Raw genomic sequence first — 12,922 nt, 5'->3', positions numbered from 1 at the left:
GCCATGGCTTTAACTGTGGGTGCCCTGGGTCTTCTGCTAAGTCTGTATAAGCAATTTAAGAGCCTGATGTGATGCCAGAAAAGGGACATGGGGTCACAACTCGGTGAGGTGGTGTTTACTTTGGACTAGAATTGTCAATAGAGCAAGGGGGGGACCTCGGATTTATCTCTAAGGTCATAGCTGTGGGAGAATTAGAGCAGTATAAGGACTCAGGTTGAAGAGAGTATACCAAGATCAGGGCTAGAGTGGTTGCAGGTGGGACTAGAGTTGTGACATTGAGATTCAGGAACAAGCTGGTGCTTTCGTTTGTAACTTATCCATGATTTATAAAAGATGTTGCATTTTCTCTTTTTATGCCTTTATAGTCACAGAGTCATTTAGAATAACTGTCACTTGAATTCTATCAAATGTCTGTGCTCAGATCTCCATACTTACTCCCTGATTAGAGTAAATTGAATGGACTCCCATTAGACAAGATAGGGCTGGCTTGCAAGCCATCTGAACACCCTCTCCAGCCCCTGACATCCATCACTAATTAATCTTGATCTTTTCCACTGGGTGCATCTTACTGTTGGATGATTCCCAGCTCAACATTCCAGGCATCATATGCTTCTACTTGGAAAGGTACATTCAATGAACTACAATGGTTATCCCCACCCCTCACCATGAAAGGAAAAAGCCTGTATGTGAAGCATCTTTACTTCAAACATGTTCATTCCATAGTTGGTTCAGTTTGCAGATATGGAACCAGGATATACAGAAGGCTGATGATACAAATATAATCCACCAATATTTTCTCTATTAGAAATCAAAAAAACAAGCAAACAAACAAAAAATCCACAACCACGGTTGTTACTGGCTGATGGGCCCATCATATTTTCCTCTTTTTCTCTGTGTGCTAGTCATGTAATAAAAGCAACAGCTATGGATGAAGTTAGAAATGCATGATGACATTCCTTTTTGTAATTAACCTCACCTGTGTATATCAGGGGACAATAGCAATCTGAATTATTTATATAATTTACATAATAACATTGTGTAATTATCTCAATAGATGCCATGACACTTAATGAAATTCAACTATTTTCTCATTTAATTACTGGGTTTTGATACACACACACACACACACACACACACACACACACGGTGGTAAATGTTCTAAAATGGAAATTAAAACCCAAACTCCTCAACAGTGCTATATTTGGTGTAAAAGCATAAGACCCTCAGAAAGCTATGCACAACTAGGATGGTCCTCACAAGAAAAAATAAAAAACACTGACAAATAAACTCATCAAGAGATGAAGAGACTGTGCCACTGCTCTGGCAATAGAATGCTGCTCCTGCATGGTGAATTCTTACAAAAAGTCTCTTTAAGGATGTATCACTGTTCTGGGTAGACATGTCCTGTGTTTAATTGCATACCTGCCTACTGGGAAGGAGGATGTGGCAAGAAACACTAAACCGCAGGTTGCTCACTTGTAAATTTTAAATGCAATACCACCAGATTACCACAGGGCAAGGACACTGAAGACACTCTTGTGAAATCTAAGCCCTATCTTTGATTTATACTTCTCTCTCTTCTTTTATTCTGTGTTAAGTCTAAGACTTTTTTTTTACGTTTATACATTTATTTGTATATACAACAAAGAATAAGAGACCATGAATTTTAAAGGGAGTAGATAAGGGGAGGAGCATAGGAAGAGTTGATGGGAGCAGAGAAAATGTAATTATACTTTAATTAAGTTTAAATCTTTTTAGAATAATTAAATCTTTAAAATTATATGCAAATAAACATAAAAACACATTATCATATTGGTCATGATGGCTATTCTTGGTTGTCAACTTAACTATATCTGGAGTTATCTAAAGCACCCAAAATGGAGGGGTACTCCTGTTATGGACTTTCCCTTAATTTGAAGTGAGAAGAACTGGTCCCAATCTGTATCTTTGAGGTGGAAAGGCACACTTCCAGTCTGGGCCACGCCTTCTGCTGGAAGCCAATGTAAGGATGTGAAAGACGGAAGCTTTTGCTCTTTGCCTTTTTGCTTCCACCTTACTGGCAAAGTCCATTCCTTCACTGACATTAGAGCCTATTTCTTTGCAATTCTGGAATATACTGAAGATTAGCTGAGGCCTCCACCCTCATGGACTGAACAACTATTAGATTCTTGGATCTCCCATTCACAGGCAGCCATTGTTAGAATAGCTGGACCATAGCCTGTAAGTCATTCTAATAAATCCCCTTTCTATATATAGACAGAAAAAAAATCATTGTATAAGTTCTGTTACTCTAGAGCAGAGCAGTTCTCAACCTGCATGTTGCAACTCCTTTGAGGATCAAACTAACCTTTCACAGGGTCACATATGAGATATTCACATTACAATGCATAACAGTAGCAAAATTATAGTTATGATGTAGCAATGAGATAATTTATTGTTTAGAGTAAAATTTCTAATTGTTCACTTTGCTGTCCTAGTATTATTGATTTGTTCTTTTATCATGAATGACACCAGTGGTTTACCAATGTGGTTTGTCTATCTAGTCACTTAGATTATGCCTTCCTCTGCTTCTTCTTCATTGTCTTCTTCTTCCTCCTCCTCCCCCTCATCATCCTCAGCTTTCTTTTTGAGAAATAGTCTCGCTGTGTAGCCCTGGCTGTCCTGGAACTCACTATGTAGACCAGGCTATCCTACAACTCACAAAGATCCACCTGCCTCCATCTCTTGAGGTCTGGAATTAAAGGCATGAGCACCACACTTTACTCTTTTTTGATTTTTGTTTTCAGATTATTTGTTTGTTTGTTTGTTTGTTTTTCCAGACTGGGTTTCTCTGTAGCTTTGGAGTCTGCCCTGGATCTGTAGACCAGGCTGGCCTCAAACTCACAGAGATCTGCCTGTCCGTGCCTCTCAAGTTCTGGGATTAAAGACATGCACCACCACTGCCCAGCTTCACTTTATTCTTAATAGGTTTTGCTTTTAATATTATTTCTGGCTTATTCCTCTAGTTTCTGACTTCCTGGGCTGTCATAGCAAAAGACTGTTGACTGAGTATCTTCAACAATAGCAAGTTACTTACCACAGCTGCTTCTTAATGCTGAGAGTTCAGGATCAAGGTGTCAATGTGGTACCTAATTGGGGTGCTTTCTAGATAGTGTTTTCTCCCTGTGTCTTTATACAGGGGGGCAGGAAAAAAATCTGTCTCACACCAATGCCATCATTAGACCCATTCCGCCATGTTCTCATCCAACCCTACATAACTCCCAAAGACTCCATAATAGCATTGCTCTTTGATGACATTTACAGCCTCAACACATGAATTTTGGGGAACACTATTATTCATTCTGTAATACTTCTCAAATTCCCTAAAGAAAGCCTTACATCAACTTTCCTTTCCTATTTAGTACTAGGACTTAGATCAGTCTTTCTTTGCTAATTAATATAAGGACTGGAGATAAATAAATGTGATTTGAATATTATTAGCAGTGACATATATAGTTATAGTCTCATTTTTAAAATGTTCTTTTTGAATTTACATATCATTACCTGTAATTTTTTTCACTAATTGTAAAACAGCTTGCCTTCACTGAGCATCTACTAAACCTAGGCTCAGGACCTGGAGAGACAGAAAAATCAAAGCACAAAGAGAGTGATTGCAAAGTAAACAGGAATAAATAGAATGTTGCTACAATAAGGAGTGAGGCTCCTCAGAGTGACTGATGGTAAAGAAGGGAGTTTCCACTCCACCTTGTGCATTTAGAAGCATAAGACCGAACCAGGACCTCTGAACATTGGTGTCAGTTGGGAGTGCTTGGGCAGTCTATGGTGACTCTGGCAGTGGAACCAGTATTTATCCCTAGTGCATTAATGGGCTTTGGAAGCCCATTCCCAATGGAGAGATACTCTCTCAGCCTAGATACATAGGGGAGGGCCCTGGTCCTGCCCCAAAATATGTGACAGACTTTGATGATCCCCCCCATGGAAGGCCTCAGCCTTCCTGGGGAGTAGATGGGGGAGGGGTTGGGGGGATTGTAAGGGGAATGGGAGGACAGAAGGGAGAGGTAACTAGGATTGGTATGTAAAGTAAGATTGTTTTTTAATTTAAATAAAGATTAATTTAAAAAAAAGATCCTTTGAAGCTATTAGTTTCAATATGTGAGGCTTTGTTTATATGACTCTCATCAACAATCTACAAAGACACTTGATAGCATTAGATGTTCCAAATCTGGAAATAATTTTCTTATGGTTAAAAAAAGATGAGGTGGAGGGAAGGAAAGGAGGACACTATTATACTGGTTGATGCAGCTCATCATCTCTAAAGGAAAGAATTTAAGACAAAGTCACAAAGGAAAAATAAAGCTGATAGGAGGTGCCTGGTGTTACTTTTCTGCCAAGATTCTAACCTTATAGGTTTTTGCACTTAAAAATTTGATGAGAAGGGACCCTCAGATAATCCCTGTAAAAACTTCAAAGGGTATTTCTCGGGTCATTCTGCCTACGCTGTGGAGTTCATTTCTTTGCCCAGGTCTTTGTTGCTGGTATTTGGCTTCCGGTGTCTGTGTGGCAGCCATTTTTCAGTGTCCACTGCTATCCTGTTATTCATGGTTGACTTTCTTTGTCCAGGTCTCCAGGCTTCCGTGTATCATGATTCCCTGTTTGTAACATTAAGTGCTGCTTAGATTTATCATAACAATATCCATCTTCTGTGCTTTGGAACAGCGGCTCGACCATGTCTGCGCTTCCTCCAGAGTTGCTATAGGGGTATCATAAGCCCCTGGTGAGGAAAAGACACATTGGTGCTTTTTTTGAAGGATCATCATTAAAAACTGTCAGTAGTGATGGCTTCTGCTTCTCTTCCTAGCAGCCCCTTCTATGTATGTATGTATGTATGTATGTATGTATTTATGCTTACGAAATATGGCTTTGTATTAGCTACTTTTCACATCTCTAGGACAAAACACCTGACAACAACAACTTGGGAGAAGGGTTTGCCCTAGCTTGTTGTTTCCAGAGACTCAGTCCATCACAGTGGAGAAGCCATGATAAAGCAACTTGGTCCAAGATGTCTGGAGCTTGCAGCAGCAGGTGCTCACATAAAAGCTAGCCTTGAATCAGAGAGCTTAGACCCAAACCAGAAGCATGTATCATTCAAGATCTGCCCTCCAACCCCCAGTGATGCACGTCTACTAGACCACGATTCCCAAAGTTCCACAACCCCCCTCAGACAGTACCACTAGCTAGAAATCAAATACTCAAACTCCTGAGCCCATGAGGAACATTTCACAGTCACAACAAGCTTACATTTTCTAAAGCCTTATTTACTTTATTTCCTTAGCTTGTTTTGTTAAATTTCCCCCTTTACATCACACATTGCATGTTGGATGGTTTGGACTCACATCTGTAATACATTTCTCCACCACCCACAGTACCCACAGTATTTAATGACTCTTTCACGATGTGTTAAAAATATTTTTAAAATGCTTATTTAATTCACTCATCTAAATTTTACTAGTCCTAGTCTGGGTTAGGGAATGCTGTAAGGTGATGGAGACAAGACTCCACTAATGTTTCAGTGTCAAACACATAGAGGACGAGAAAGCTGATACATTGATCCATCAGTTAATAACTTTACAACGGGATGAGTACTTCCAAGGATTCCTCATGGAAGCAAGGCATGATTGCTCTTGGAATACCAGACAAGGCTTTCAACACATCATAGTGGGCTAATTGCTCATCATAGGCCACTTCCTTATTACCACTTATTATTAAAGCAGGACAATCCTGAGACTGATGTTCAAATGTCGACAGATTCAGCTTTAGGGAGCATTTGGCCTAGAACGCAGACAGCATGCAGAAATTCATTTGGGCAGTTGTCCCAGAGCAAAAGTAGGAGGTAGAAGGAAAATGAAGGATAAGTTTTCAAAGGTAGCTCCTGCTGTGATGGCAAGTGCTTGATCCCAGTCCTTGGGGAGACTTAGGAATGCATCTCAGAACTGTCTTCCTGGACAATTAGAGCAAGAAGAATTTGTGATTAAATGTCACTCCCCATGAGTCAAAGGTGATTCCACAGACACTAGCTCTTAGTCTTTCTAGCCAAACTCTACATGAAACAGGTCCCAACAGCAGTAGTTGTGCAGAGTTCCCAGTATAGTGGGTTGGGGTTGAATTTCCTTTAGCAGAATGCAATGTAGAAATCTATGAAGATGGTTGCACCTGGTGGGAGGCAACAGAAAAAACTCCCAAGTAAAAATGCACACGGGTGTATGCTAATAACTGATTCAGCAGCAGGCCCTTAGAATGATACTTGCCAATTTCCCTGGTGTAAATGCCTTCATCACTGTGTCATTGGAAACACAGGGCCAGGAAAATATGCAAACATCCCTTCTCGGATCTCACACAGACCCAGTTCCATATGATTGGCTGATAATTTGATCTCTTGAGTGGTGGATTGGACCAGACATACAGCTCCCTTTTGCTAGTCTCCTCTGTGCAGAAGCACTAGTTATATACTGGTACAACATGCCTGGAAGACACAACCTTAAGATATTCTGGAAGGATTACATGAGGCCTTATTTTAAAAATGAATATCAAGGTGTACTTTCTCTCCCTGGCACCAGCCTTAAGGTTTCCCTAAGGTCCATTTCTGTGCAATTCTTTAGGTCTTGCTTTAGCATGTGTGTGTTGGAAAGCCTCCTTGAAGCTCTAGTCTCTACTTTGGATTCTCAGAGCTATGTACTTGCAATGAAGAAACATAATTGAATACTTATTTTCCATATTTTTCAGCAAGCTATGAGCTTCCTAAAGGCAGGGACAGGCATGGTGTTTAATTTCATACTCATGCACTAATTTGCTAATTTGGTACATGAAACCTTCTCCCTTTCCCCTCCGTTTTGCTCAGTGATGCCAAATACAATACTGCCTTCAAGCAGGGTAGTTTAGGTCCATCAGAAGCAAAAGTTCATGGCCATGTTTTTTGCCATCAGTGATTTTAATGTCTGCTTAGGGAAAAGTAAAAGCAAAGAATAGCAGTGGGTGATTCTCCTATAATAACTTTAGACAACAATTAAAAAGCCATGGCAAGGCTTTCCATAGTTAATTCTCAAGTGAATAGCCAAGATCATTGGAAATCCTGAGGTTTGAAAAAAAAAAAGCCGCAAACAGGGCTGGCTCAGTTGGTAAAGTGCTTGCCTTGCTAGCATTAGGACCTGAGTTCTGTCCCTCTAGAACTCACATAAAAGCCAGGTGTGTCAGTACATGCTGAGAACCCCAATGCTGAGGGAAAAGGACAGGGTGATACCTGGGGGCTGCTGGCTGGGCCATCTACACAAATTGCTGAGCTTCAGGTTTGGTGAAAGACCTATCTCAGAAAATAAATTAGAGAGCAGCTGAGGAAGGAAGGTACCTGACCTCACATCCACCTCACACCCATCCCCCAAAACCTTAAAAAGCCAAGAACAACTACTGAACCTGCCAAAGCGTAGGTGGTCACTGATGCTAAGAGTGCGTCCATGGCTTGAAACAAGAAGAGGGGAGGGGCACTGTGGGAGTGCTGGATCATGTGGGCAAGAGTCTGATGACAATTATAACATAACAGGCATAGAAATCAATGCGCACTGAATTCCAACCATGTACTTAACACTGGTCTAAGAATCCTATACAGACCATGTTTCATTTAATCCTCCAGAGGAGTAGACAGTGTTACCTATTTTTACTTCACAAGAAGAAGGAGCAAAGTAGGAACAAGTTGACCAAAGCTATTCGATAAGATGTATAAGATGAGGAAATAAATTGTATTTAAATCCTGCTTTAAAACAAAATTAGGTTGTAGCAATTTAGAATCACCTAGGAGACACACCCCTGAGTATGCCTGTGAAAGTGTTTCTGTAGAGGTTTAACTAGAGAGGGAAGATCCATCCTGAACAGGGAAAAAATATCGCATGGGCTGCGCTCCTAGACTGAATATAAAGGAGGAAAACATTGTCATTGCTCTCCACTTACTGACTGTAAATGCACTCGCCCATCACCATGACTTATATGCAATAATGGACTGCACCTTTAAACTGTGGGCCTCAAAAGACCTTTCCTTTTCTGGTAATTTGTCACAGCAACAGGAAAATAACTAATTCAGAGGAGTTCAGCAGCTTCTCCAAGACCGTACTCCTGCTCAGTGGAGGAGCTGGTTTTTGGACACACATCATTGGAAACGTGCACATCCCCATGCTTGCCTTTGTCTCTGCCCTTTATCCTAGTCCTTCCTTCCTTAGAGTAGTTCTGATGCAAGCATCAAAAAGTTTCTCTGGATATTCTGGTTACAAATGGAGGAATAGAGTCACTGCATCAGTGTAATTTGTATGAATTGAAATGAGCAGGAGCTGTCATTATGTCTAAAGGGAAATGTTGAGGTCCTGATAGTACTGCATTTGAGAGTGAGGGTAGGTGAGGTGAAAATCCCCAAGAATCAGCCTGTGGGCTTCGTGAGGGTACCGTGATTTCCTCTCTATCCAGAGGTCACTTTTCATCAACATTTACTAGGGTGATGTCAGAGAGCTGCCTTATTTTTGCAAGCTCTCTGCCCTTTTGAAACCACAGCTCCTCACTCCCAAGATGAGCATTCAGAAGCCCTCACTGCAGCCCAGAACCAAGAAAAACATTGGATTAAATACAGAGGCACTGCTGTTCTGGAACTGGCTCCTACCAGCTCTCAACTGTAGATTGCTAAATAGACAGAGATTTTGTGAGCCAGTCATCCAATAGAGCTATTGTATTAAATACTAAATTATGTAACGTTATCATTTAAATGGTTACTGAAATCAGAGGTAGCTAAAATTTAAAAACCTATAAATTATTAATCTTTACTTGATTAGATATGCTCTTAAGTTCATTTTGTCTTTTTGGTGCAAGTGTAATTAATGGTGAGCTACTTCATGTGCACCTACACATTGATGGCAATTTTTTAACCCATGAAAAATGGCAAGTACTACAATCAGAGCCTGATTTAGTATTTATTAGTTTAATAGGCTTTGGAAAGTAATGATGGCCTGAGGAAATAGCTCTGCGGTAAAGCACTTGCTCAGAGTGTATAAGCCTGTGGGTTCAATCCCCAGTACTGTCAAAAACAGAAACAGCAATGAAGGAAATGGGAATAATGCAAATTAATCTTTAAAGCTGTCTTGCTAAGTGATGAAGCTGAAAGAGATTCGATTATTAATAGAACTTGCTTGAGAGTAAGAATTAGCTTTACCGTAGATCAGATATCAATCACAAAATGCGCTGAACTATACCAAGTTTCCTGTGTAAGGAGGAATTGGATTGGAATGCAGCTCACTTTGTCAAATCATGGTTGAATGGTGCCCATGGGTTTGGCAAAAATCAACAAATGCATCCTCTGAGAACAAATCAACTACCGAAAAGTCAACAGGAGTCTTATGTGTTGTATCCATATTTGTAAATTGTCAAACACACATTTTCTTTGCCAGTACAATTTATCACAAACTTATGTATATACACATAAGATCCTTTTGCTACCAAAGTCAGTCATTCAACATTTACTAGCATATCACTGCCTGTGACCATGATCCTGAGAACCAAAAATTCAAAATCTATTTTGGGGGAAGCAAATGACATACATAAGAAAACAGATTATTTTTTTTGTCAAACATTGTTTAATGTGTGGAAAGATTTTTTAAATGTCTGGTGAGTAGAAGACCCATACAAAATTCCTCAAGGTGTCACCAGGAAGGCTCTGCAGATAGCTGGATTTTGAGCTATGTACGTAGTTGTGGTTCAGCCTGAATATTATAATGATACCCTGGCTCAAAAAAAAATAGATGAATGGATAGAGATAGATAGGTAGATAGATAGATGTGTGGACATATATATACATATATATATTATAATTATGATTTTTATATTTTTATAACTTGTTGAACTGTTGACCAAGAAATATCAAGGCTTTGAAAGAATCCACAATGAAGATGATATATTTTTTTAAGTGTACCACAAAAAACATCTTTCTTCTATTGTATTGACTTTACCAATTTTTAAACAAGTCAGTCATATTTTCAGAATAACCTCTTATCATTCTCCCATTTTGTTGTTGCCATCCTGAGCAAAGAGTGCCATCTTGATTAGTGGTGATTGATCTCAAAGCAACATTACTCACTTCCACAGAACAGCTGGGCCACACAGGAGTGCTAACAGACACTGCTTTGATTAAAAAGAAATCATCTTTGTATATTCATCAGTGAATCAAAGTTTATAAACCAAGCACCAGAGCTGGAAGGACTTAGATGAGAAATACTGTTGTGTAATCTATCCCCTGGCCTAATAGAGACCTCGACATAGTTCCTAAGTCTCTCGGGTCCTATTGAAACATCACTTTCTTAATGTAGGGCCAATTTGGAAGGATGAGAGAGGAAAGGGGAATCAGGATTAGAGGAAATTGAAGCTCATCTTCTTAGCTAGATGAGATACCAGGAGAGAAAGAAAAATAAAAAATGAAAAAGGTTCTTAGTCCTCTTGAACTCCTGAGATGTAGCTGTTACCATGGAAGGTATATCTGTGATTTATAATCTCAAAGATATTAGCTTTTATTAAAATATTGTCTTTCATCATCTCGCTTTTAATATTGGAAAATAAAAATTACTAGAGGAACTCAGGTCCCATGGCAAATTTAACAGAGATAATTAAATTCAACCTAATTCAGTCCCAAGGATCTCTATTCAGCCTCAAATAACTACAATAATGAAGGTACTTTTCAACAGAGCTCAGAGACTAACCAATATTGTGTGATTTGGCTTGTCCACATCTTCCATTAACACAGAATGTACAGGGCTACAGATAAGACTATTGACAGAGTCAGAAAGTCTGATAGAAGCTGAACCAGATTTCTGTTTTGTTTAATTCAAAGGCTGCTCCATCAGCCCCTTGCCATTTCTTCTGCAATGAGTTTCTCTGAAAGTAGGAGAGGTTGTTACAAAGTATACTGTTTCAGTTAGTTTTCTATTGCTTTTGCAAAACACCATGGCCAAGGCAACTTGGAAAGGAAAGTGTTAGCTGGACTTCTGGTTTCAGAAGGTTAGAGTTCAAGGTGGGAGCAAAGGCATGGCTGCTGTAACAGCTGAGAGCCTCGCATCTTTATCCATAAGCACAAGACAGAGAGCTAACTGGGAATGGCATGAGACTTTTGAAACTTCAAACCCACCCCCAGTGACACTGCTCCTCCAACAAGGGCACATCTCCTAATCCTTCTGAAACAGTTCCACTAACTGGGAACCAAGTATTCAAACCTGAGTCTACGGAGCCATTCTCATTCAAAGCACCACAACACTGTGCATTAGTTACTTTTCTCCTTCTTGGGACAGAACACCTCTCAAACACAAGTTGGGGGTGGCATTTATTTTGGTTCATGGTTTGAAGAGGGTACAATTGCATCATGGTAAAAAGGCATGGTGATGAAACCATGAGGTGGTCCATACATCTCAGCAGATAAGAGGATCACACTGGAAGTGGTATCAGGCTATATAATACTCAGATCCTACCTCTCAGTGACCCACTTAATCCAGGAGGCTCCACCTCCTAAAGGTTCCACAATTTCCCAAAAGGAGAACATGTGTTCAAACACATGAGCTGATGGAAGACATTTCACATTCAAGCCATGGCATACACTAGGTAATTGAGAAATTTGCTTTGCATTTCAGGAGGCAATCTATGGGTTGAAAGATTGCTAAACTGCAAGAGTTCCTCCATGTGTTTGGTGTTAGAGCCCCAAGTGACAGACATCAACTACTGACCAATGAAGACTCTGGGTCTAGCTGCCCTTCCCATCACCTAAGAAAACACTGATTATTTGGCACCCACATTTGGTGACAAAATAGGGAAATAAAAGAGTTGATTCATAAACCTAAATTCTCTCAGTCTTAGTTAGGGTTTCTGTTGTTGTTATAAATCACTGTGACAAGAAAGTAGCTTGGAAAGGGTTTATTCCAGTTTACAAATCCCAGGTCGCACTCTGTTATTGAAGGGAATCAGAGCAGGAACCTGGGAGCATGATCTGGTGCAGAAACCATGTAGGAATGCTGCTTCTGGCTTGCTCCTTGTAGTTGCCTACCCTACCCTCTTATAGCACCCAGGATTAGAAGTCCAGGGGTGGCACCACCCACGGTCAGCTGAGTCCTCCAATATCAATCATCAATCAAGAAAATTGATCACAGGATTTCCCATAGGCCAATCTGATGGGGCACTTCCTCAATTGAACGTTCCTTTATCCCAGACAACTCTAATTTCTGCCAAGTTGATATAATACTAGCCAGCATACTATCCAAAACCACACTTTGAAGAAATCCATGTTAGTGTGTGAGTGGGAGCTTCAAGAATGTGAAGCAAAAGCAATATGATAACTGGCTCAAAGAAAGAAAGAAAGAAAGAAAGAAAGAAAGAAAGAAAGAAAGAAAGAAAGGAAGGAAGGAAGGAAGGAAGGAAGGAAGAAAGAAAGAAAGAAAGAGGGTTTCCTTACTAACTCATGCCTTCTGGCCAAGCCAGCTCATTATTCTGTGGTCTCAGAAGCCAGCCAATGGAGACACAGTGGGCCCAATAAATTAAGTATGATTCAGTGACTGGGAAACATTTTTTCTCATGATGTCCTAATTAATGCTATTGACATCCCTGCAGAAAGCCACGGCTGATATCTCTCCTCCTCAAACATGTATCTCAACCCCTGTGTGCTTAATTCTTCCTTCTGAATGTCTCATGAAGCTAGCCCTCTCTTGTCACCCCACAGAAGCTGAAGTGATTGAATTGGCCATCTTCCTTGTTAGACCCCCTCATGGACTGCTTTCTCCTTGTTTCCTGCACCCTGCCATGACCTCTGCTGTGACCAATACTAAAATGTCAGATCCCAGAACCAGCTGGGAGCCTATGTGATACC

General features: G+C 40.2%; 1 protein-coding gene across 1 annotated transcript in view; it reads left to right on the top strand.

The window, feature by feature from the left end:
• Vat1l (vesicle amine transport 1 like) overlaps nucleotides 1-12,922 on the top strand; it is a 163,914-nt gene that overhangs the window by 106,119 nt on the left and 44,873 nt on the right. The gene's annotated exons all lie outside the window — the stretch shown is intronic.

This window comes from Phodopus roborovskii, unplaced genomic scaffold (genome assembly GCF_943737965.1).
Source record: "Phodopus roborovskii unplaced genomic scaffold, PHOROB, whole genome shotgun sequence".
Classification (NCBI taxonomy): Eukaryota; Metazoa; Chordata; class Mammalia; order Rodentia; family Cricetidae; genus Phodopus; species Phodopus roborovskii.
The sequence above is the reverse complement of the archived record's forward strand: the minus strand, read 5'-3'. Positions and strand labels throughout refer to the sequence as shown.